Raw genomic sequence first — 27,106 nt, 5'->3', positions numbered from 1 at the left:
TTTGTGCATCCTGTATTCTCCTTGCCTGCATAATCTCCATGAACAGTGTTTGAGAACCCACCTTCTAATACTTTTGCTAAATTTGCAATGCAAAAATAATGCCAACCAAAGCATACAGTCATGGCCAGACCTATTGGCTTTGACAATGCTTGTTTTATACCATGCCTACCACAAACTGAATTGCTTCTTGTCTCAGTAGACATAGACTGTTCGACTCATGCATTAGCCAATAGATCTTTAGGAAAATAGTAGGAAATATCAGTGTTCTGAAGTCACATTAATGTATAACCCTCTTAAACAGCTCTTTGGCCAGTTCCCCTTAGTGTGATTTTCCACTTAGCTGCACCGGACCCTCCCATGATCTCCATACAACACAGATGCATCAAAAATATGAACTGTACAGATAGACAGAGAAATGCACACATACATGTGCATGGGTGATTAATCTTATTTTTCAACTAGTAGAAAAGTGCACGTGGGACATCAAGCAGCACTTTCTATCCAGTTTGAAACCCTCAATTCTACTCACAAAGGACTGGAGCATAGTTTGCTCCAAACAAAACTACATATTGAGGCATCTCACTGATGATTTGTTCCATCAATCGCTCTCTTCTCAGTTTAATCTGTATTCAGTGTTACATGATATATGGTCATCCGTTCGATGAATGCCACCAAATAATCCTTTTACCTTGTTGCAAAGTCATCCTGTGCCCTGGGAACGCCCAACTTTTTTGCTGACTGGTACTGGTGGTAACTGACTTTGACTGTCCCTGGGCTCTGCTTAAAAGGTACAGGGCCAGATCTATGCTGAAACCACAATTAAATCACCTGCATACACCACGGTACACTATGGGTTAGGGTATCCCTATAATTGCACGACCTCCCCTATAAGGCCCTAGTACATAGTAGGGAAGGGGGTTAAAACTCCCTTTAAGTCCCTAGTCTATAACAGAGCATGGCAGTTGAGAGACCAGTAGCCCTTTCTGCATTTGCATGAGTGCACTGCTGAGGGCTAAGGTCAGTTTAAAAGCAGCCCTTTTAAAATGTAAATTGTGCCAGAACTCAACGTTGGTGTTTGGGATACTTACAAATAGGTAAACTATAATATCTTTGCATATTTGGTACCCCCAGGGTCTCCCCTAGGTGCCACAGGGATGGAGGGTGAGGTACTTATAAGAAAGTCCCTCATAAAATAGGGTTTAGTGAAGTTACACATTTCACTTCTGCAAAATGCTTCCCAAAATTGACTGTTGTGCTAGGAGCACTATGGAGTGAGGATCTGCAATATTGAGTGGGGGGTCCTGTAGATGTAGACAGGGTCCTTAAAAAATGTGGTTTTATAAGCCCTGGTGTTGGAGAAATTGCCCAGTTCATTTTCCCCCTTGAAGATACCCAGTCACATAGGTTAACATGGCAAGACGTTATTAATTAATAATAATACCCCCAGGCAAAATTGAAAAAATATGATTTAAGTACGCAGTAAAATTATATTGATAAATCCAACAATATGCTCTTGTTGAATTTATCCTAAAATGTTCAGACAAAAATGTATAAGACTTTCCTGTGTGTAAGCCAAAATTCAGCCTTTCGGTGTTCTGTCCTGATTGGTCAGAATTAAGTGGATTAGCCAGGCTGCTTTGATGAAGTGATAAGTAGCTCCTAGGTCGAAAGAGCCATTCTGGGAGGAGAGGGATCTGCTGCATAGGAATGCTACAGCAAGGGGTAGGGGTCGTAAATAATGATCTTCAAAGTGGGGAGGGGGCATGTAGAAGAAGCCAGTTTCATTTACACCCTTACTCTTTGAACCCAGCCAGATGGCAGGCTTAAGAAAGGAATTTACAGATGCCAGGGGTAATGGGAATTTGATAATGAGCCATGCTGGAGGTTGGTTTAGCCAGCTCTTGCCTCTTGCTGAGACTTCAGCTATATTGAACTTTGGAGAAGTACTGCTTTCTGGGAGACCACTGTGCTACACTTTGAGGGAACAGTAATACTCTGGGGTGTTGCCCTGCACCTCATTGGAAAGGAGTGGCCACCTGTATGACCCCAGAGAACACTGAATAAGTATCTGGATGGGGCAGAGCGTCTCAGATCTGCTGCTTGAAATCACAGAAGGATAAGGGTCCATGCTGGAAGTTTGATTTGCCCCAATCAGGCCCTGCACTCTGACTGACTGTGGCTGCTGAACAATCTGGACTACAGCCATGTGGATCAAACCTGTTACAAAAGGTCTAAAGAGTGGACTCTCTGCAAGCTACAGGTTAGCAGAGCTCACCTGGATCATCACCACCAAGAATCCCCAGTCTGGAGTGACTCTAATGGATTTCTACGAATGTTGTCCAAAGTGGATTGTGGGAATTGAAGTCCCAAACTTTCAAGGACCATCTTGGAGCTTCCAGACCCTTAGAGTAAGTTTTGGACACTTTGGGACCCTCAAAGTAACTTCAGGAAGAAGTTACAGAAGTTTGAAGAACTTTGGAGCAACTTTGGAAAAAAGTTCCATAAGTGGACCGATTCGACCTGGCCAGCCAAGTCGGCGACCCTCAACCGTGAACCAGCCTACTCTCCAGGTTCATCCCGCTGAAAAGCTTTGGAGGTTCGACCTCCAGAGTTTGACCGGGAGCTGATCAAAACCGAAGCTGGAGAACCCTCACTGAATCCGGCCTGGTAAAGAGCATCGAGGGACTCTCTGTAAAAAAAGCTCCCTAAACGTTTCTAAGTCCAAAAGTAGAAGAGGTGACCAGGACCAACAGCGACAGTCAAGCCGCCCAACTTCAACCGTGAGCCCGCCCAGATTTCTGGTTTGTCCCACTGGAAAGCTCCAGAGGTCTGACTTTCATAGATTTGACCAGGAGCTCGTCGGAAGGCAAGTCGGCAAACCCCCACCAAACACAGACTGGCTGAGAGCTTCGAGGGACCCCAGGAAGAAAAGCTCCAGAAAAGTTTTTAAGTCAGAAGGTGAAAACTTTGACTACCGTGAGTGATAGCCGCGCAGGGCACCATTGCAGTTGGCCTGAAACTTTGATTTTGTCCCAATAGGCGCTATAGGCTTTTATGTACTATATAGTGCTAAATCTTTAAAAACTCATACCTCCCTTTCAGTTTTGGTGTCATTCTAAAGATAAAAATATTTTCTATTTTTATAAATTGGTGTTGTATTTTTATTGTGTGTTGTGTCCTAATTAATTATTGAATCAGTGTTTTTAAATGCTTTACATACCTGTCTTTGAAGTTAAGCGTGCCTGCTCACAGCCAAGCTACCAAGTGTTGAGCATGGGAATACTTTTCTGAGACATATTCTGAGCCCTACATTGTGTTAGTGGCCTTCTTGACATTGGCAGTTATATATTTACTTCTTCTAATCCACTTTCCAACAACCTGCATGAAGAGGACATCAGATTCCAGATTGAGTAGAAACGGAGTTTAGTCAGCAATACATCACTATTTAAAGCTGAAACTAGGATGTGAAAGAAGCAAGAGGGTAGCCAAAGGGGTCACATAAATATTAGACATGATTTTTAATGGAGGCTACATATGAGGTCTGCACAGTATATTGAATGACATCAAATGATATCAAGTCAAGTCAAAGAGACTTTATTTCGATTGAATTATACAATCATAAAAAGTGCATAGTAAAAACAGTTACATCAAGATTGTAAAAAAGTTATCACATGAGCAATATTAGCTGTAATAACGACAAAACAATAAGTTTAGTCTTTAGAAAAGAATGTCGCCTATGCGATGTGACACGGGTTATCAATTAAGTGAAAATTGCATATAAAAGTTAAAAAGCAAGGTCAGTCAGTTGTAAACGGGTTTTCAGACATGCTTTTAAAAAACAGGCTATACATTTAGCAGCAAATTGTGAGTCTAAAAACTGTAGTGCCAAAAGAGCAGGTCTACATCTTCTCAGGCCCATTTGGCGGAGAAGAGGGACAAGCCAGCGTTTACGCGGGGTCTCATAAAAGCTACAAAATAGAATTACATGCAGGGTGGACTGAGGTGCGTTACCATCACAGGGGCATCTAATTAGTTCACGTGACCAGTCTGAAACCCCGGGGAATGAAACGAGACGATAAAAAGAGTCAAAACGGAATCTGGTTAAAACATATCTATCATAGTTTGTCAAATAGAAGGACAGATACGGCTGCATGCCGGGTGTGGTTTGAATCGTCATTAAATGACTGTTTGAATGTTTACCAATTTCTGAACACATGCGAAGATCTCTTAGGTGGTTAACACACAAATTCTTCAGAGCCTTCCTGGATATGTCCACAAGTGAGGGAGGGTCAATAAAAAATGTTAAACAGTTCAAATCGTTCAGAAAATTAAACACATAAAGTAGCCATGGGATCTTTTTCCAGTGAGTCAGGGATAGGCAATCGGTTATCAGTGACCGAGTAAGATGACATTGCTCTTTGGTCCATATTCGGTGCCAGAGGAGAATCGGTTGGTATCTGATGGTGTCAGTTAGATAGTCCAAACCGAGCTCAGTATGGCTACCGTAATTTGGAGCGCTTCGAGGGAGGGCTAATACATATTTCAAGAAGCCATTTTCAGTTGTTTGGAGCTCTCCGGCAGGAGCATAGCCCCATACGCCCGCTCCATAAGTTGCCACACTGAGACATTTAGCTTGATAGATTTTGAGCAACTCATCAGGAGCGGGCTTTCCCAACTTCCTGGAGACAGAGGTCAGCGCCGCAGTTGTACGCTGAAATTGCATTTTTTTACTAGTGGTGGCAGGTTTCCAGGTTGTTTGATCATCTATAAGAATGCCTAGGTAAGGATATGCCCTAGCATTTTCCAGTCTGACCTTTTCTATAAAAAGAGGTTTCTGTTTTTTCACTTTCTTGCCTATGTGCATCACAAAAGTCTTGGTCTTGTTTACTTTTAAACCCAGGGAAAGCATGAATTGGCAGTACTTGTCCAGTTGGAGTTGAAGCTGATTTAGGGTTCTCGCCAATATAACGGAGTCGTTGGCGTATAATAGGGCTGGAATGGGCCGGGCATTTATGCAGGGGAGATCCTGGCTGCCTTCCAGCATCGCTTGCTCCAGCCCATTTGTATAAATATTGAATAAAAACGGGGCGAGGACGCACCCCTGTCTGACGCCTTTTGCTACGCTGAATGAGTCCGATAGTTCCCCATTGGTGCCATACCTCACACATGCTTTGGCATCAGTGTAGAGTTCTCAGAGGAATTTAAGAAGTGGAGGATCTACCCCCAAATTACTCAGGATCTCCCACAGCTTGGAGTGTATTACGCAGTCAAATGCGGAACTTAGGTCAACATACACTAAGTAGAGGTTTCCGCCTTTTGCCCTAGCATATTTGCCCATTAGGAGTGTCAGATTAAGAGCCTGTTCTACGGTGCCCAATCCCTCCTGAAACCCATACTGGAGGTCAGTTAAGATCTTCTTCTCTGTGGCCCAATTCTGGAGACGCTCCAGAATTAATCTCCCGGCAACTTTTCCCAGTGAGTCCAGGAGGGAATATCAATGGGAGAGAAAACACAAGAGCATTTTCTTCCAGAAAGGAGTGCAGTCAGCCAACCTGGGGCCATACTATGAATAGGGCACACTTCCCTGTTTGCATCACGGAGCACCTTAATACAGGTGCGTCAGGCTCAAACAGGGAAAGTGCGCCCTATTACATTGAATGCTCTGCCCCCCATGGCAGCCACAAACTCGTGCTGTGCTTGGGGCAGCACATTCAAGTGAAAAACAAAGCAGCCACTCTGTGTTTCACTGTCCAGGCAGCACCCGCCTGCACTTTCAAGGGGGATTAGATATCCCCTTGCAGGCGTGTGCAGTGAGTGACTACACCTGCCTGCAAGGGGATGTCTTGGGGGACCGTCTTTGCAGCTTCCAGAGGGCTGCCATTAAGAGGCGCACTGACAGCTTCTTTGCCTCTGTGCCCGTGTGTATAATACAGCGCTGGCACAGAGGCAAAGGGATTCCCTCATTTGCACGAGTCCATGTCCCCATGCAAATGAGTGAACATCCTCTGGTGATAGTGCTGGTGCTATATGTGCACCAGCACTATCTGTAATACTGAAGGGGCTGCACAAGCATCTATGGTCCCTTCTGTAATACCAAAATGCCCCAGAGGCGCACAAAGCGGGCGCAAATGTCTGTTGCGCCCCAGGTCAATTCCGTAACACGGCCTCTGGTGAGTGCCACATATGAAAAATAATTAACCAGAATAAAATGGTCCTATGTGTCCAATAAAACCAGAGCTATGATACCCATAAGTCTACAATGGAGCTGAGATTATCTAGGACACCAGTAATATATCCCCACTGCAATAAATCAACAAAAACAAAGATCACTACTTCTTAGGCATTATATTAAGGCTCATTAAATCACAGGAATGTCTTCACTACAATTACATTAAAAGTCACTAAATCACATTGGACATTACATTGCAACAAAGTATATGCAAGTATTCACATTTATAAGACTATGGGTCTGATTTAGAGTTTGGTGGACAGATTGCTCTATCACAAATGTGACAGAGATCCCGTCCACCTTATTGCAAGTGCCATAGGATATAATGCACTTGTATTAAGACGGCTGTGATATCCATCACATTTGTGAAGGAGTAACTCATCCGGCAATCTTGCTTATAAGTTAGGTGGCATTTGACAAATCTTCACAAAACTTTCCAACAAAAAGTTCATCCACTTCATCTTCTGTCTGGAAAGTTTCGGGGTGATCCATCAAGCGGGGACTGAGAAAAAAGGGGATCCCAAAACCTATTCTTCCCATGCAATTTAAATCTTTGCACAGAAAGTGTGCTTTTTTGTGACTTTGGGTCAATCTGTTCAGCCATTATTGAGAAAATGAAAGTCAAAATGTAGTGATTTCTGGGTGTTTGGTTCCATAGGAGTACTATAGTACTCCCACAGTACCACAAATGAAAAAAAATGGAGGGATCTGATTACTTAAGAGGGCTTTTTTACTTTTCTGCAACTATGATCCTGCCAGATCGGCCTAGCAGGACAGAGCACTCTGATTGGATAGCCACAACTTCAGTGGAAATGTTGTGGCTGATACTTCAGGACTCGTATATTCAGTCACCCTGTCCTGAATTTGTTAAAAAAAACATAAGATACAATAGGGCAGAGGAAGGGTACCCTAACCTCCAGGCCCTTGGGCCCAAACTAAAAGAAAAGACATTTAAGCTGTGGGTCCCACCTTACTCTTGTGGGATGCAGCAAGGCCACATGCCAGGATCTGAGGGACTGTCGCAGGACTCAAAGTGCCCCTCGGGTGGTCGTGCAAGAGTACCGTGGGGTGCCGCAGGAGCATGCACGTATCAAAAATACAAACTTGCACTGACCTGTGGACCCTTAGTGTACCGCTTATGCATTATACTGCCAGTGTACTGCAGTACAGTGAAAAAAACAACTCACTGCAACCAATTCCCCGCTGCTAATGGCCCTATGTCATGCAAGGCAGAGGGTTGCCCCCCGCCCCCTGGAGAGGTCGGAAACAAGACTTGTGTAACGAACTACTACGCACTTCAAAAACTATGCTCAGTGAGGGAGTTGGGTGCATATGATAAAAAAAACTAAAATTCACTGAAAAAAACAAAGGTTAAAGTGACTTTAAAGTAAAGGTCTTACTTTACATTAAACAAATCGTAGAAATTCACTGAAAAAAAACGAAAGTTAAAGTGACATTATAGTTAGGTTCATATATATGTATATATATATATATATTTATATACACACACATATATATATTTATATAAAGATACATCTATACATGCATATTTACTAATACATGCATGTAGATACATACATAACTATATATACATGCAGACGTGTGTATGTATATATATATATGCATATATATGCTGAAAAAACAAAGGTTAAAGTGACAATATAGTTAGGTATGATAATATCATATCTTATTTTGCATTACAAAAACATAAAAATTTACTTAAAGGAGGGGCATTATCCTCTTCTCCGTGGCGTGACTTTGGACAAAACACACAGTTGATGGACAGAATGTAGAACAATGTCATACATTCACCCCAGTACAAGGATCTGGGCCTAAATCCATCGTTTTTTTGCACTCCACACCACCCTGGGTTAGACAATGGCTATATGCAAATCCGCTCTGACCCTGTGCCTCATGGGAACAGTCCAGTCCGAACTACCAAGCCATGTCTTTCCCAGACCGGAATCAACTGTTCCCATGAGGCACAGGGTCAGACTGATTTGCATATGGCCATGTCTGAACTGGGGTGGCCGAGTGAGCTAAAGAATGGTGATGGATTAAACCCAGATCAGTTGACTGGGGGTGAGTGTTTGATTTGCTCCAACGCTCCGTCCATCATCCCCTTTTGTATCGCTTTGTTCGCCCTATGTGTGGCAGGGTATGCTCAGACGTGAGTCCCTTGCTCACTTGGCCACTGGATTCAAGATAGCCTGGCTGATGAGGATTATGAATCCGAAACCAGTCCCAGGATGCTTGTTTCCGGTCCAGAGAAGACATGGCTTGGCAGTTCGGGCTGGACTGTTCCCATGAGGCACAGGGTCAGACTGATTTGCATATGGCTATGTCTGAACTGGGGTGGCCGAGTGAGCTAAAGAATGGTGATGGATTAAACCCAGATCAGTTGACTGGGGGTGAGTGTTTGATTTGCTCCAACGCTCCGTCCATCATCCCCTTTTGTATCACTTTGGTCGCCCTATGTGTGGCAGGGTATGCTCAGACGTGAGTCCCTTGCTCACTTGGCCACTGGATTCAAGATAGCCTGGCTGATGAGGATTATGAATCCGAAACCGGTCCCAGGATGCTTGTTTCCGGTCCAAGGAAGACATGGCTTGGCAGTTCGGGCTGGACTGTTCCCATGAGGCACAGGGTAAGACTGATTTGCATATGGCCATGTCTGAACTGGGGTGGCCGAGTGAGCTAAAGAATGGTGATGGATTAAACCCAGATCAGTTGACTGGGGGTGAGTGTTTGATTTGCTCCAACGCTCCATCCATCATCCCCTTTTGTATCGCTTTGTTCGCCCTATGTGTGGCAGGGTATGCTCAGACGTGAGTCCCTTGCTCACTTGGCCACTAGATTCAAGATAGCCTGGCTGATGAGGATTATGAATCCGAAACCGGTCCCAAGATGCTTGTTTCCTGTCCAGGGAAGACATGGCTTGGCAGTTCGGGCTGGACTATTTCCCATGAGGCACAGGGTCAGACTGATTTGCATATGGCTATGTCTGAACTGGGGTGGCCGAGTGAGCTAAAGAATGGTGATGGATTAAACCCAGATCAGTTGACTGGGGATGAGTGTTTGATTTGCTCCAACGCTCCGTCCATCATCCCCTTTTGTATCGCTTTGTGTGCCCTATGTGTGGCAGGGTATGCTCAGACGTGAGTCCCTTGCTCACTTGGCCACTGGATTCAAGATAGCCTGGCTGATTAGCATTATGAATCTGAAACCGGTCCCAGGATGCTTGTTTCCGGTCCAGGGAAGACATGGCTTGGCAGTTCGGGCTGGACTGTTCCCATGAGGCACAGGGTCAGACTGATTTGCATATGGCCATGTCTGAACTGGGGTGGCCGAGTGAGCTAAAGAATGGTGATGGATTAAACCCAGATCAGTTGACTGGGGGTGAGTGTTTGATTTGCTCCAACGCTCTGTCCATCATCCCCTTTTGTATCGCTTTGGTCGCCCTATGTGTGGCAGGGTATGCTCAGACGTGAGTCCCTTGCTCACTTGGCCACTGGATTCAAGATAGCCTGGCTGATGAGGATTATGAATCCGAAACCGGTCCCAGGATGCTTGTTTCCGGTCCAGGGAAGACATGGCTTGGCAGTTCGGGCTGGACTGTTCCCATGAGGCACAGGGTCAGACTGATTTGCATATGGCCATGTCTGAACTGGGGTGGCCGAGTGAGCTAAAGAATGGTGATGGATTAAACCCAGATCAGTTGACTGGGGGTTAGTGTTTGATTTGCTCCAACGCTCCGTCCATCATCCCCTTTGTGTGACTTTGGACGCGGCAGTGCGAGCGCGGCACTTCCTTACTCATGACGGGTCCACGCCGTCATGAGTCATGCGCGGCGTGTGCTCATTACGGCGTGGAGCCGTCATGACCCCGCCCACTCACTAATTCGCCCGCACAAGCGGGGAATTAGTGCTGCGTGGGCGGAGCGGCAGTTGGATGACGGCTCCACGCCGTCATGAGCACATGCCGCCCGTGGCTCATGAAGGCATGGAGCTGTCATGAGCATGGAAGCGGTTACAGTTAGATGAGCATGTCAGTTAAAATCTACTGTTTTAAACAAAAAAATCATTGAAATTCACCAGTTATAGTTATCATACCCTAAAGTAAAAGCATTTTTTTTTCGGGATGGGGCGTGGGGACCCTCCTCCAGATCCGATTTTAGACCTGGGGAGTCCATCCCACCAGTCAGGGCCCGCTGTATTTTTTGTTGGAAAGTGGTGGGTGCAGCCCCTCTCACAGAGCCATGGTGTGGCCCTTGGGCCCCCTTCCCCTGGAACCCACCTGAACACAGTGTCCCAGGGACCCCAACCACAAGGACAATGATGTTTCCTGCCTGCCAGAGCACAGAAAGGGAAGATTTCATTGCTCCCGCCTACAGAAACAAAAGATTGCTCCCATCCAGTGGGACCACATAGAAAAGTTGCTCCCACCGAAGGAGAAAAGTATGCAAGCTGCTTCTCACCAGTACCCAGGGATGGATGCTGGCAGGCAGTGGGTGACATGGGTTCCCCATAACCCCCAGGAAAATTTGAGGATGGCTCGGGTGGGACTGAGGCACCCATGAGAAAAATAAAGAATGTCCGGTTCCATCTGGCATACAGGATGGGTGCTGGCTGGAGCAGTGGCAGGGACAGCGGGGGCCTTGGGTCTCACCTCGGAGCCCCCAACTACACAAAAACTGTGGGTCCGTGGACCAAGGAGAGGAGATGGGGATTTTCAATGACCGTGAGGCTCCTGCCTGAACGAGTTGATGGCTGTTAGCAAGGTGAGAGGTCAGTCATTGCAGAACTGTATCAGAGAAACCCATGCCTGCTTTCAGGGTGTTGATCAGTACTTAGTGGTCAACCTAACATGCTGATTGGCCACAATGTAGGCCTAGCGCTATATGCCAGTCTGTCTGTGCGTAGGCAGGGTTCTGTCATTGGTGACTCAGAGGTATCACTCTCGGGTAGAGAGCCGAGGGTTGAGATTTTCAGGGAGCTGAGCCAGCACATAAATAACTAAGATTTCATATTCCAAGCAGCTAACTGTTGTTGTGAATAAGTAGGTCACAAACTCCATAAAGACGTCTCGATTAATCCTAGAGGGAGGCACTTTGCCGGAAGTGTGACAGATATTGCGAGACTTCCCTGGATGGCCCTTACCTCCAAGTTAACTGACCTCGATCCTGTTTTTCTAGATGAAGAGGAGCACACATTGTTGGTGTGGACACAGCCATAATTACTTCTGATGTCCGAGTGACAGCCTGTTAGTAATTAGGTTTCTGGTTGGCAGAGGTATACACCCTTTCCAAACAAAAAACACAATCCTAGCCAGGGTAAGTCAGATACACATCATAAATTCACCTGTGCTCTCCCTCCCGTTTAACGATAACACATTGCCCTGATGTTCATCGCTTTTTGACTCTCGAAGCATCTTTAAATTTGCGCAGCTCTGAATCGACACATTGCTCTCTCTGCAAGTTCAGCAGAGAGGCATAGCATCATATGCTCCACACATCGCCCTCGGTGTGGACGCATCCAAGGTACTGTTCAGCAGGCCAAGCCTCCTTCGTGGTCGGCCTCAACTTTTGGATTTTCCCTAGTCAAGCGCAACCATATAGCCCCAGTTATCACTGTTTGTTTCTAAGCACTAAAAACTGTTTATTCTTTAAAAATGCATATCTTAACATTTGCATACTATATTTTAGAACTTTTGGTCTTGTTTTACTCGTTACAATATTCTCTATTTTTCTAAACTGGTGTTTTGTGCACAAATAGTTTACACATTGCCCCTTAGTTTAGCCTGACTGCTCTGCGCCAAGCTACTAGAGGGTGGGCAAAGGTTAATTTTTGGTGGTTATATGACATACCCTGGCTAGGATTATGATTCCTGCTTGGATTGGGTGCAAACCTCTGCCAATCAGAATCCCAATTTCTAGCATTGGTGGCAGCGGTGGGATAGGACTTGTATTTGTGCAGCACATACAGTGATTGGTGTACACTGCTATCCATATTTCAGACCATTCAAACCTTTTTTAATTCTTCATGATTGGCATTTTTAATATTTGTCAAAATCATGTTTCTATCTGTACAAGCAGCATCTACACCTGCAATAATGGATTTTGAGCTGGCCAAGCTAGAGATCTTCACTGTGGCCCACCTCAAGGGTTTCTGCCAGGGGGTAGAGCTTTCTACTAAAGGCTTCACCTGGAAGGTGGAGCTGCAAAAGGCGCTGTAGGCCTGGATAGAGGCTTGTGATGCAGTACCTGTGAATCCAGAGGAGGAGGACGAGGAAGTGGATGACGATGAAGTGCTGGACTAGGATTCACTGGAGAATCCGAGACTGCCTTTAGGGTATGGGGCCAACATCCTGCCAGGAGCAGTGATTCCCACCAAAGCAGGGAGCAGTATATCATCCAGAGGCCTGTCTCCAGAGGAGCTGGAGGACAGGAAAGAGGAGAGAAAATTAAAATTGGAACTGGCTAAACTCAAAATTGAGTAGAAAATTGTGCAGCGTTTAGCTCATGAGAGGACCCTGAGAGAGCTGAACATACAGGAAAGGAGGGCTGAGCCCATCCAAGATGGTTGCAGCATTTCTTTAGTGCAAGAGAGTACACAAACCCAAGGGTGTGGTGCCTGATTTTGGAATGGGAGATGACATAGGCAGATGGTTGTCGGCGAATGAAATTGCTTTACAGATGCACAAGATCCTTGAGGGTATGGGGGGCAAGTCTGTGGAACCATATCCTTACTGAGTGGTCAGACACTCTACTTGTCCTAGAGGGAAGTCACAGGATGAGGTGTTCCTCCATGAAGGAAGCCCTAATCAGAAAATATGTTTTGACCCCAGAGAAGTACAAGCAGAAATTTAGGGACAGTGTGAAACTATTCCTACAGACCTGGGTAGATTGTGTTGATTCTTTTTGCAAATGCAAAACAACAGTTGATGGACAGAATGCAGAACAATGTCATACATTCACCCCAGTACAGAGATCTGGGCCTAAATCCATCGTTTTTTTGCACTCCACACCACCCCAGTTCAGACATGGCCATATGCAAATCAGCCTTGACCCTGTGCCTCATGGAAACAGTCCAGCCCGAACTGCCAAGCCATGTCTTTCCTGGACCGGAATCAAGCATCCTAGGACCGGTTTCTGGCTATTAGCTGTCTTCAGCCAGGATAGCTTGACTCCAGTGGTGTGGAGAGCATGGGACTCACGTCTGAGCATACCCATCCCACTCGGGGTGACAAATGCAAAACAACAGTTGATGGACAGAATGCAGAACAATGTCATACATTCACCCCAGTACAGAGATCTGGGCCTAAATCCATTGTTTTTATGCACTCCACACCACCCCAGTTCAGACATGACCATATGCAAATCAGCCTTGACCCTGTGCCTCATGGGAACAGTCCAGCCCGAACTGCCAAGCCATGTCTTTCCTGGACCGGAATCAAGCATCCTAAGACTGGTTTCTGGCTATCAGCCGTCTTCAGCCAGGATAGCTTGACTCCAGTGGTGTGGAGAGCATGGGACTCACGTCTGAGCATACCCATCCCACTCGGGGTGACAAATGCAAAACAACAGGTGATGGACAGAATGCAGAACAATGTCATACATTCACCCCAGTACAGAGATCTGGGCCTAAATCCATCATTTTTTTGCACTCCACACCACCCCAGTTCAGACATGGCCATATGCAAATCAGCCTTGACCCTGTGCCTCATGGGAACAGTCCAGCCCGAACTGCCAAGCCATGTCTTTCCTGGACCGGAATCAAGCATCCTAGGACCGGTTTCTGGCTATCAGCCGTCTTCAGCCAGGATAGCTTGACTCCAGTGGTGTGGAGAGCATGGGACTCACGTCTGAGCATACCCATCCCACTCGGGGTGACAAATGCAAAACAACAGTTGATGGACAGAATGCAGAACAATGGCACACATTCACCCCAGTACAGAGATCTGGGCCTAAATCCATCATTTTTTTGCACTCCACACCACCCCAGTTCAGACATGGCCATATGCAAATCAGCCTTGACCCTGTGCCTCATGGGAACAGTCCAGCCCGAACTGCCAAGCCATGTCTTTCCTGGACCGGAATCAAGCATCCTAGGACCGGTTTCTGGCTATCAGCCGTCTTCAGCCAGGATAGCTTGACTCCAGTGGTGTGGAGAGCATGAGACTCACGTCTGAGCATACCCATCCCACTCGGGGTGACAAATGCAAAACAACAGGGTCAAGGCTGATTTGCATATGGCCAATGTCTGAACTGGGGTGGTGTGGAGGGCAAAAAAACCATGGATTTTGGCCCAGATCTCTGTACTGGGGTGAATGTATGACATTGTTCTGCATTCTGTCCATCAACTGTTGTTTTTGCATTTGTCACCCCGAGTGGGATGGTTATGCTCAGACATGAGTCCCATGCTCTCCACACCACTGGAGTCAAACTATCCCAGCTAGTGGTGAGGACAGAGTTGAGGCTACACTAGTCTCCCTGGGTGACAGCGAGATGGCACCGAGTACCCACATGCCTAGTAAAACTAGGAAGTACAGGCAGTGGGTCACCATTAATTGACAAAGGGAGGAGGCTCTGATAGACCTCCATGAAGGAAGCCCTAATCAGAAAATATGTTTTGACCCCAGAGAAGTACAAGCAGAAATTTAGGGACAGTGTGAAACTATTCCTACAGACCTGGGTAGATTGTGTTGATTCTTTTTGCAAATGCAAAACAACAGTTGATGGACAGAATGCAGAACAATGTCATACATTCACCCCAGTACAGAGATCTGGGCCTAAATCCATCGTTTTTTTGCACTCCACACCACCCCAGTTCAGACATGGCCATATGCAAATCAGCCTTGACCCTGTGCCTCATGGAAACAGTCCAGCCCGAACTGCCAAGCCATGTCTTTCCTGGACCGGAATCAAGCATCCTAGGACCGATTTCTGGCTATTAGCTGTCTTCAGCCAGGATAGCTTGACTCCAGTGGTGTGGAGAGCATGGGACTCACGTCTGAGCATACCCATCCCACTCGGGGTGACAAATGCAAAACAACAGTTGATGGACAGAATGCAGAACAATGTCATACATTCACCCCAGTACAGAGATCTGGGCCTAAATCCATTGTTTTTATGCACTCCACACCACCCCAGTTCAGACATGACCATATGCAAATCAGCCTTGACCCTGTGCCTCATGGGAACAGTCCAGCCCGAACTGCCAAGCCATGTCTTTCCTGGACCGGAATCAAGCATCCTAAGACTGGTTTCTGGCTATCAGCCGTCTTCAGCCAGGATAGCTTGACTCCAGTGGTGTGGAGAGCATGGGACTCACGTCTGAGCATACCCATCCCACTCGGGGTGACAAATGCAAAACAACAGGTGATGGACAGAATGCAGAACAATGTCATACATTCACCCCAGTACAGAGATCTGGGCCTAAATCCATCATTTTTTTGCACTCCACACCACCCCAGTTCAGACATGGCCATATGCAAATCAGCCTTGACCCTGTGCCTCATGGGAACAGTCCAGCCCGAACTGCCAAGCCATGTCTTTCCTGGACCGGAATCAAGCATCCTAGGACCGGTTTCTGGCTATCAGCCGTCTTCAGCCAGGATAGCTTGACTCCAGTGGTGTGGAGAGCATGGGACTCACGTCTGAGCATACCCATCCCACTCGGGGTGACAAATGCAAAACAACAGTTGATGGACAGAATGCAGAACAATGGCACACATTCACCCCAGTACAGAGATCTGGGCCTAAATCCATCGTTTTTTTGCACTCCACACCACCCCAGTTCAGACATGGCCATATGCAAATCAGCCTTGACCCTGTGCCTCATGGGAACAGTCCAGCCCGAACTGCCAAGCCATGTCTTTCCTGGACCGGAATCAAGCATCCTAGGACCGGTTTCTGGCTATCAGCCGTCTTCAGCCAGGATAGCTTGACTCCAGTGGTGTGGAGAGCATGAGACTCACGTCTGAGCATACCCATCCCACTCGGGGTGACAAATGCAAAACAACAGGGTCAAGGCTGATTTGCATATGGCCAATGTCTGAACTGGGGTGGTGTGGAGGGCAAAAAAAACATGGATTTTGGCCCAGATCTCTGTACTGGGGTGAATGTATGACATTGTTCTGCATTCTGTCCATCAACTGTTGTTTTTGCATTTGTCACCCCGAGTGGGATGGTTATGCTCAGACATGAGTCCCATGCTCTCCACACCACTGGAGTCAAACTATCCCAGCTAGTGGTGAGGACAGAGTTGAGGCTACACTAGTCTCCCTGGGTGACAGCGAGATGGCACCGAGTACCCACATGCCTAGTAAAACTAGGAAGTACAGGCAGTGGGTCACCATTAATTGACAAAGGGAGGAGGCTCTGATAGACATCAGAGCCAGCATGACTACTATCCGTTGTCATTGGACGTCTTCAGAGCAGGTAGTCCCTAATATGTTCCACCAATTTGTTGCTGCTGACATCCATGAGAGCCACTGCACAGTGGCTCTGGTTCCCATGGAGCAGGGGTCTCAGGTTCCTTGAGGCTAGCTGTGAGTCCATCCATGCCTGTCGATTGTCTGCATGGTAATGACCTGGAGCCTACTGCCTGGAAGGAGTTGCAGCTCAGATTCCACTTGCAAATGTTGAGGTTGCCTGAGTGGGTGTTCCTGATCACACGGTCCTTGGCAGACTGTGAGTGTGGTCGAGGACATGGAGTCTAGAAGAATAGCCCAGGTGCTTACCAAGAAGAGGAAGGGCAATGGGCACTGGAACCCCACTCCTGAAACTCCCACAGTTCGGGAGGAGGCTGACCCTCAGGAGGACACTCCGGACCTACAGGGGAGAATGTGGCCGAACTGGGGAACATGCCTGAGCTGTCCAACTGGCAGAAGGAGGGTGTCTCACCAGGAAGTTGCCACAAGGCACAGAAGGAGTGCCCTACTCTTGTGGGTCTTCAGCAGTAGGCTGATACCCAGGCAGCTGGTGACGCCTTTGGCAAACATCTGATTTACTGGGAGAATGGTCTCCTATACAATGAGTCTAAGGCTCCGAAGCCTGGTGAAACATTTGTGTTGGGGGTAATTCAGTGCTTCAGGGCCTTCCTACTGGGCCTGGCTTATGATGTACCACTGGCAAGTTATTTGGGGCAAGACAAAACATTTGACAAGCTTGTCACCCAGGCCTCAGATGTGTTCGGTAGTCCTGTCCCAGCTGTCCGGTCAGTGGCAAGTCAGGGGGATGTGCAAGCCCCCCGCAACGTTTTCCTCTTGTTAGCTACATTTTTGAGGGGTTGGTATCAACATTGAGGGGCCTTCGGATCCCAAGAATGCCATGCGCAACAGATTAGTTCTGGTCTTGATGGACCATGCCATTCAGTAACTGGAAGCTATCACTCTAAGGACTATGATTGCACCCGTCATGGCCAGGACACAGTGTTTTTTTTTACCTGCATGTGTTTCCCCAAATAGGTGGTATTTGACTGGGGTCCCAACTTTATGTCCGGGTACATGAAGGCCACCTGGAAGAAGTGTGGGGTAACCTACAAGTTATCCACTCCATACAACCCCCAAAACAATGGGTTGGTTGAAAGATTCAACTGTACCCTCAAAGAAATGATTATTGGTCTACCGGAACCCATGAGGTGTAAGTGAGATGTCCCCCTGCCATGTCTTTTGTTCATCAACAGGGAGGAACCACAGAAGGGGGTTGGCTTCAGCCCATTTGTTTTTACTGGCTTTAGGAATTTGGGCACTTTACCACTGCTAACTAGTGCTAAAGGGAATGTGCTCTTTACTTAAAACTTGGTAACATTGTCCTATCCACAATTGGCATCTCTCATTTCTTATAAGTAGGGCCCTGGGTTTTATAGTATTTATTTTACCATTTCCATCTGTATTTTTCCATATTTACTTTTTGGTCATTTTCATTTTATCTGTATTTATCACCTTTATTTTTGTCACAAGCAAAAGAAGATGCTGGTGCTAGTATTTTTTTCACATTTATTTAAATAGCTAATGCACACTTGAACTCTCTTGTTATACGGTTATATATACCTATACATACTCTAAATTAAGTAAACATTATGCATTCATCTGTGTTTTTATGTCAGTCTTTAATTTTCCTAATTTTGCTACAAAGGGTTTGTTTGGGTAGAAATAACTTGTTATTTGTAAAGTCACCCCTAACCACTGTGTTATGTTCTGAATTCTTAGTTTATGTTTCTCAGACCAAGCACTCCAAAAAAATGCCTACCAGTATGGATGACGTGAATCCTGCACCTACACCCTTTGTCTTATATTACATTTCTATACACTGATTACACATGTATGATTCATTGTCTCTGTATGCTTGGGTGGAGTGAAGTGCTCCAACACCCTCTGCAGGTAAGAGATGTGCTACAACAATTGAAGTACATGTGAGAGAAGGGTTGTGGAGAGATTTTAAAGACTACACACTTAAAAAGTTACCAAACAAAATTGAAAACACTGAAAGATAGAACGTTCCATTTGGAACAAAAAAGGTACGTTTATTGTACAGACTTCCATGGCATGTTAAGCAGGGAATGTTAAGCAGTGTATTCTAGAAGGGGGTGATACGGGATGCATCCTCTCTTTGGTAATGGTTGAAATATTTGTTATTGTGATGGCATTGCATTACAAACTCTCTCCTCAAAGTTAACTGTCTGTTCTAACCTTTCATGATGCAAAAAGCAAGTGCAACATTAGTGAGAAAGATTAGAAGAGGAATGAAGAAGGCATGAAAGCAAAAGGCAAACTACTATTACAAAGGCAACAGGAAAAAAGGAAAAAGACTGCGACCCACACATCTCCACAGAGAGGGCTAATTGCACAGAAGCAGCTGGCATTCAACACGCAAACAGTTTTCAGAAAATGAAAGAATTTCATGTTTTCTTTAAATGGGGTCATCATCATATTTGTACACTGCTAGTATGTTAATTTTTTAATTCCTTAACACCAGGCATCTGCCACCGAGCAGCCTACTACCTACTAACAGGCCTTTGCCTTGCTACCACTGATTGATATTCACAGGCTTATTAGCGCTGGCCCCAGCAGGCCCCACCGGATGGGGCTTTCAGCTTTCTAACAGTGATCCAGCCTGCGCCAACACGTTACGGTAGTTAACACCCCAGAGGGAGAACCGACCACTGACGAGAGGGACATAGCCGAGGTCTTTAGAAGATATTACTCCGACCTGTACTCCTCTAACTGGCGATATGGAAGAGGAAATCCAGGACTACCTAGGTCACATCGACTTCCCTGTCCTGTCCGACTCTGACAGGGAATTCCTCATGCAACCTATAGATAAGGATGAGATTTTAGACGCCCTGGCCGGCATGAGATCGGGCAGTGCCCCGGGTGCTGACGGTCTCACTGCCGCCTTCTATAAAACATTTACGGACCAACTGCTCCCACACCTATCTACACTATTTGATGACATCTGCGTAGAGGGCAGTATGCCGCAATCAATGAGGGAGGCACTTCTGGTTAGCCAAGGAAACTGCACGATGAATGCAGCTCATATCGACACTTGTCGCTTTTAAATGTCGACACCAAACTCTTTGCTAAGGTGCTGGCCACCCGGTTGGCGCTCCTCGCTGGCAGCCTGATAGCCCCGGACCAGGCAGGATTTATCCCTAGCAGAAACCTGGTCTACAACATAAGAACGGTTTTGGGGGTGATCCAACATGTGAGACCTGACAGAAAAGTGCTGGCCGTCTTCTTAGACATGGAGAAGGCCTTTGACTCTGTGGAGTGGCCTTTCATGCGCACAGTACTGCAGCGTATGGGCCTGGGGCAGCCGTTCCTACAAATGCTAGGGGCGTTATACCATGAGCCGAGGGCGCGGCTACGCATGGGAGATCTAGTTACGGACTCCTTTCCTATTAGCAGAGGGACTAGGCAGGGATGCCCCCTCTCGCCTCTCCTCTATGCTCTGGTGGCAGAACCGCTGGCATGTGCCCTGCGCGAATACCATGGGAACGAGGGCATAGGATTCCCGGGGTACAAGATCATAGTGTCAATGTACGCAGATGATACCCTGCTATATGTGCGTGACCCTGATAACAATCTTTCGTCAGTCCTTCGGGAAGTGGTCCGCTTTGGGGCGCTCTCTGGCCTGCGGGTCAACTGGACCAAGTCGCTGGCCTTTCCACTCACGCCGATTACGCTACCAGCGACAATGGACTATCCCCTCCAATGGACCACAGACGTGGTCCGCTATTTGGGGATACAGCTGCATACCGATGCAGAAATCCTCTTTAGAGCCAACTATGGCACGGCCTTTAGCAAACTGGAGGACGACGTAATAAATTGGAGCAAGCTCCCGTTGTCCTTAATGGGGCGCATATCCATAATGAAAATGGTTGTGCTCCCCCGTTTTTTGTTCTTGTTTACGACCCTACCAATTGTCCTTCCCAAGTCATTCTTTGCAAGGCTGCAACAACAAATGATAAAGCTGGCCTGGGCGGGCGGACAGCCCCGCTTTCGTTGGACGACGCTTACCATGCCATACTCTATGGGGGGGGGCTCGGCGCCCCTGACTTCGAGGCATACTACCGAGTAGCCCAGGCGTCACATCTACACACGTGGCTCCATGGAGACCGTGAAATCCCACATGTACGCATGGAGACCCTCTTTGCCGACCCTGATGCACTCCCCCACACGATTTTTCATCCGCTGCATCACAGAACGGGTGTCTTAGACTCATTGACTGCCACTAATCATGCATGGCACAGTCTATTACAGATGCAAAACGGTGCGCTGCTGTATTCACCGGTAATGCCAGTAGACTGGGCCAGATGGCTGCCCCCGCTCATGGAAAAGGAAGTAATCGCTGCCTTACATAAACTAAACATACATACGGCGGGCAATCTGTTCACTGACGGAGTGTCTAAAACCTGGGAGCAGGCACTGGGAGCCAGTGAAACGCCCCCTCTGCTAACACGATTCCAATTCCACAGAGTGCGCAGTGCCTTGGGCGACCTATTGGGTAGCGATATGGCGGAGCCGCCGGAGGTCCCCGAGCTCACACATGTAATCAAAACCACATCGCCCGGGAAGCTACTGTCCAGTTTATATAGACTAACACAGACGGACACACGATACCCATAAACTAAGGAACGATTGTCATGGCAGACTGACTTGGACACTGTATTAGACGATGACACGTGGCGATACTGCTGCAATATCACTAAGAAAGTTTCACTTAATGGCCGACATCGATTGATCCACTTCAAATTTTTGAACCGAGTATACTACACTCCGTCTCGCCTCTGCAGATATGGGTTGAGAGACTCTGCCTGCTGCGAGAGATGTAGCGCCCCAGAAGCTGACTTTTTGCATCTTGCTTGGCAGTGTCCTGGTGTTTGGGACTTTTGGGAGAAGATATTCGCAGACATAAGTAAGCTGACGGAGGTCGTCATTGCGCCCAACCCTTTAATAGCCTTGCTAGGATACAACAACTGCCTAGAGTGATTAAACGCCTAGTGGATATGGGCCTGCTGATGGCCCGCCGAGTTCTGGCCTGCTGCTGAATGAAGGGCCCGCTGCCTACTCTGAAACGCTGGGCGCATGACATGCTTTATTGCTGTACACAGTCAGAGAACTATAGTGAACTGCAACCCCCCACTAGTAGGCCCAAGCATTTCTGGGTTTGTACCACACATTCTTGTCGAGCAAGGAGAGCATTGTTGAATCCCCACACGAATAGAATATGGGAGTGTTCACTTTCGGGAGCGAAGGGGACAGAACTCAGGGGGATCCCTTTCTATTGTGCAGGCTGATATGTGGAACGCCTCTCAAAGGCAAAATCTTTAATAGCTGTGATGGAACGCCGCCTGCCCGACTTTGGAATGTTGGCTGAATGGCTGTGTATACTATTTCTCTTTATCGAATATGACGCACTAACGCTGTTTATGCGGAAGACAACAACGCTTCTGGGCGGGGGGGCGGGGGAATTGTTAACCCATCTTGCTGTTTTTTCTTGAAAAATGCAATAAAGACATTTAAAAAAAAAAAGGAATGTCCATAGAATGCACTGCGCATGTATGTCTACTAGGCCTGGTGCCTAATGTGCGCGCTACTAAGAAAAAATTCTGTGCTTTTGCATGGCTACTGGCTAAACAACGCATTTCATTATGTTTGGGTGGGAGAAATACAGCAAAAATCAAACAGTGGCTTCGAGACCTAGCATACTGTAAAGACACATTGCTGACGTATGAGAACAAATTACCTGCGGGCTCAAGGCCAAGAGATTATTGGACATTTCTGATTGATTACCTGAAATCGCACCAAGTTGACTAATTGTATGTATTGACTGTACCGAAATGTATGTAAACATGAAGTATAATGTAAGATTACCTATTGGGATGACGGATGTTGTAGAGCAATGGTCAGTACGTTTTATAGATTGTTGACATAATATGTCTTGTAAATGCCAATAAAAAAAATAAAAAAAACAGTGATCCAGCCTGCTAATACGCATATTAACACCTTCTGCTCAGCTATTAGGCATTCTAGGATGGACGCAGTTCTTCTTTAAATGTCAAGGACTCTGTTTCTTACAGCTTCCCACCCCCTAACAAGCAAAACCTGCTGGCGTACAGTACAACCAGCTTGTCTTAAACAGGCCATTTTGGTGTAGATTTATATGTAAAAATCAGTTTAAAGGGAAAACCGGGATTCTAACTAGTAAAGTGTACTATTCTGCCCAGGGCCTGTAAATTAAATGGTACTAGTGGGCCTGCAGCACTGATTGTACTTAAGTGCACTTAAGCAGCACTTCAAACATGTCTATGCCTTTCCACTGCAGAGCCTGTGTGTTTAGCTTTAAACTGCCATGTCGACCTGGCAAGTTAACCTACTTGTCAGGGCCAAACATTCCTTTTTACTACATATAGATCAGCCCTAGGGTAGGCCTTAGACAGCCTATAGACAGGGTTCAGTATATTTGAAAAGTAGGACATGTACTTTTAAGTTTTACATGTCCTGGTAGTGAAATACTCTTAAATCCGTTTCTCACTACTGCAAGGCCTATCTCTCCCATAGGATAACATTGGAATTGCCTTATTACATTTTATAAGTGTCATTTCCGATTGGGAAGAAATGGGACTCCCAAATGTGATGTCTCTGGGCTCACAATTTAAAAACACAGCTGATGGTGACATTGTTTTTTAAACTGCAGTTCTGAAAAGGCCACTTTTAGAAAGTTAACAAGGAGAATCAGGGTTTGGGCCAATACCACGGCAGCAAGGCTAAGCCACAACCAATAGAACAACAATTAAATTGACAATCCTGACGATCCTTTAATACATTCACTTGTTTTGTGAGCACGCAAATTAATTACTGCGACCACCATTTATTTTTTCATATTCTGAAATATTCATAAATCATTTTTGCATCATAAACCCATCGACAATCGACCAACATACATGAAAAACAATACCGGCATATTTTTTTTTCCAATCACAATAATAACCCACAGCACATTTAATGGAAATCATACCTTACACATGTGAAAAAAATTCAACAACCAATTTACATCTGTGTGTACACCTAAATAACCTTGTATCTTGGTTCTGAATTAAATACCCCACTGAGAGCCACAGTAATTTAACTATTCACCTAGCTCCTATCAGAAGGAAAAAAAATAGAAGTGTGACAAAAATAACAGAATTCACTAAACAGTAAAACATATTATTATTATGTCTTTTATAGTATCCAGCAGTGCTGCGACCTGGGGAGAACCCCCAAATTGATTAGGGTTCAAAACATGCTGACAGTGTTGCACAACAGAGAACGTGTGTCAAAGACATTATTGGTGTACAGGTGACATGATTAGGTTGAAATGATGTAATGAATATATCCCTGGCATCATTCATTGAATTCAAGTTATATTTGTCAGGCTTCTGGTTTTCGTTAAATGTGTTGTGGGTTATTAATGTTATTGAAAAAAGAAAAAAATATGCTGGTTTGTTTTTCATGTATGTTGGTCAACTGTCTACTTTGCTATATTGGCCTTCTGCCTATTGCCCAGGAGTGAGGAGGACTGGACCTGTATCTCTACATCCCAGAGTATCTCCAAGGGCTTGTTGACTTACCTCCTGTTTCTGAAGTCTCAGGGATAGGAAAGACTTCTCCCTGCAACCTGTACCTAGCACCTAAACTAGCCAAGTGGTGCCAGTCCAGTCCTGGGCCCTTGGAAGTGAATTTTCTGTGCTGCAACCCAGAAAATTCATGCATCGAAGATGTTGCGCCATTCTGAACCGACGCTTCACCGTTGCTGTATGAACTGCAGGCATTGCATTGCCGGCAGCGTGATGCATCGTTCCCCTGTTTGTGATGCATTTCTAAATTCGAGAAAATAGTCGTAAATTACAGGTTAAAGATGTGATGTAATGTTAACATCAATGCCTCACCAGGAGCAGCCTCCTACTGCTCACTCTAACTGAGTTCTCGAGCATACATAATCATTCTAACTTTATGACATTGATGAAGCAAGGTGATGAACAACATTTTGTTCAAACCTGTGAAGTTAATCTCTCATAACAAGTAATTGAATTAATAAGCTTGTGGTGAAATTACTAATCAACTTAGTTTAAGAATATATACATCAGTACACGCGGGATAAACTAATGTGCTTTTTGTTGCAAACGCAAAGAAAGAAATAATAAACTAACCTTGTCTATTGTCTTTGTCAGTATTAAATGCGGCTGTTTAACTAATAGCATGTGCTTATTTTGTGTGCTTATGTTATGTCCTTTCTGTGACAAAAGCACAAGGAGTTCATGCAGTTCCCAAAGGAGAAGTAAATATAATGCTGCTTATTTGTGCTTCAGCTAGGTAACATAATTAACGGGATTAATTAGTAAAGGGGGTGGGTAACAGAATGGGTCTCGATTCTTTAATTAATTGATGTCTTGTGTTTGTTTAAATATAGTTTCCAAAAGTGAGGCCTAAAGGTGGTTCAGAAACATGGCTGACAGAGCTGCAGACACGAAAACTTGTCCAGAGTGATGTCCATGGGTAAGATGGCGGACGCACTGGCGTCCGAGTGAGCAGCACCGCCAGTGATCTCGCTGCCTGAACCTTCCCTGTGGATTCTTCTGATACAGCAAATGCGGCGATTAAAGGAGAAAAAATAGAAAACTGCTGTTTTCCCGGGAGACATCCGAAGCTTGCAGGGATCTTTTACCGCTGTCTTACCTGGGATGCGGCTGGATCTTTGGTGCTGGTTTCGCCGGTCACTTCAACCTGCGTGACGGCGCCCGCTTCTCCTGCGGTCAGGGGCGGGAATGAACCCGCGGACCGGAGCGAAACTCAGCTCTTTGGAGGAAATCGATTTCTGTCGGTCTGCGGATCCCGGTGGACGACCTCGGAGGTGCCGGCGGCAAGGGGCGGATAATAAAGAAGCAATGGCACCGAAGAACCCAACGGGGGCTTTAAAGCCTCAAAATAAACCTAAAACAAGGGCGACCACGGCTGCGACTACGGCTGCACAAGAAGGTGCTCAAAATGCTTATAACAGTGGAAACAGTGGAAACAGCGAAAACAGCGGTTGTGTCACATTGCAGGATACCTCTCAGAATCCTCAGCAGGTAAACCTCAACACTGACTCTCCTGGCTGTGGCTTCGGCTGAAATTACTAGCGCTAGTGTTACAACTTGCCCGGTACTGGGGGATTCTGGGAGATGTAGGCTGGGAGCTATTCCCAAAATTCCAGACATGTTTGCATAAAAAAAAAACTGGCAAAGCATCAGGAATGGAGAATTTCTGCCAAAATGACAATACTGGAAATATATCAGCTGGCTTGAATACAGATACTGTTAATGGTAGAGAAAAACCGATAGTGAGCCAAAATCTAGTTTCTTTACAGACTAATACTCTCCCACCCCTACAAACCTTTGGTAAATCAATGGATGTAACATTGCCTAAAGCAGTACAGGAAACATCAGAGACATTATTAACTGTGGAGGACACTGAGTCAATTGATTCTGCGGGGAATTTTTACTCCATGACTGACCTATCGGTGGCTTTAGACTCTGAAACTCTTGAGGCTGACGGGGGATGGAGAGATGACCTAAGCAGTAAGAGCCTGGACTCACAACATGATTCGCATGGCTCAGGGGGACAGGAGGAGGATGAGGAGGACGAGGAGGAGGACGAGGATGGCCTTCAAAAGACCCCGGAACGGGGTGCTGAGGATAATACAGTACTTACATTATCTGGAGATACTCTCCTTAATTTGTCGATTTCGGATACACCACAGGATTCACGGGCACAGGATAATATGCAACCAACTGCCACTATCTTAGATACACTCTGCCAGCTCATGAGTCAGCATCGAGAGGAGACAAGGGCAGATAATCTTCGCACCCATGGAGCAATTCGCCGGCTTCAAAATAATCTTAGAAAGGTTGCCAAATCTTGTAATGAAACCTCTGTCAGAGTGACAGAGGCTGAGGGGAGAATCTCAGCAATTGAAGACACGATGACAAACCAACAAACCCAAATATCATCACTAGTAGGACTCCGAGATGAGATAAATTGGAAACTTGTGGATTTGGAGAACAAGTCTCGCAGGAATAACTTACGAATTTTAGGTATTCCAGAGGGTAATGAAGACGGGAATATAAGACAATTTGTAATTAAACTTTTCTCAGAAGCTTTTCCAGAGCTCGTGCACTGGAAATGGGATGTGGAACTTCAACGGGTACACAGATTCCCATTTCAAAAAAACACCAGACAGAATACCAATGCTAAACCTAGGGCAATTTTAATTTGTCTAAACAATTTTTTGGCAAGAGAGGCTCTTTATGATCTGGCCAGACCAGATCGGAAAAGAAGGGGGAAAGGCAT

The sequence above is a fragment of the Lissotriton helveticus genome, chromosome 2_1, assembly GCF_964261635.1.
Source record: "Lissotriton helveticus chromosome 2_1, aLisHel1.1, whole genome shotgun sequence".
NCBI lineage: Eukaryota > Metazoa > Chordata > Amphibia > Caudata > Salamandridae > Lissotriton > Lissotriton helveticus.
Note: the sequence above shows the minus strand (reverse complement) of the source record.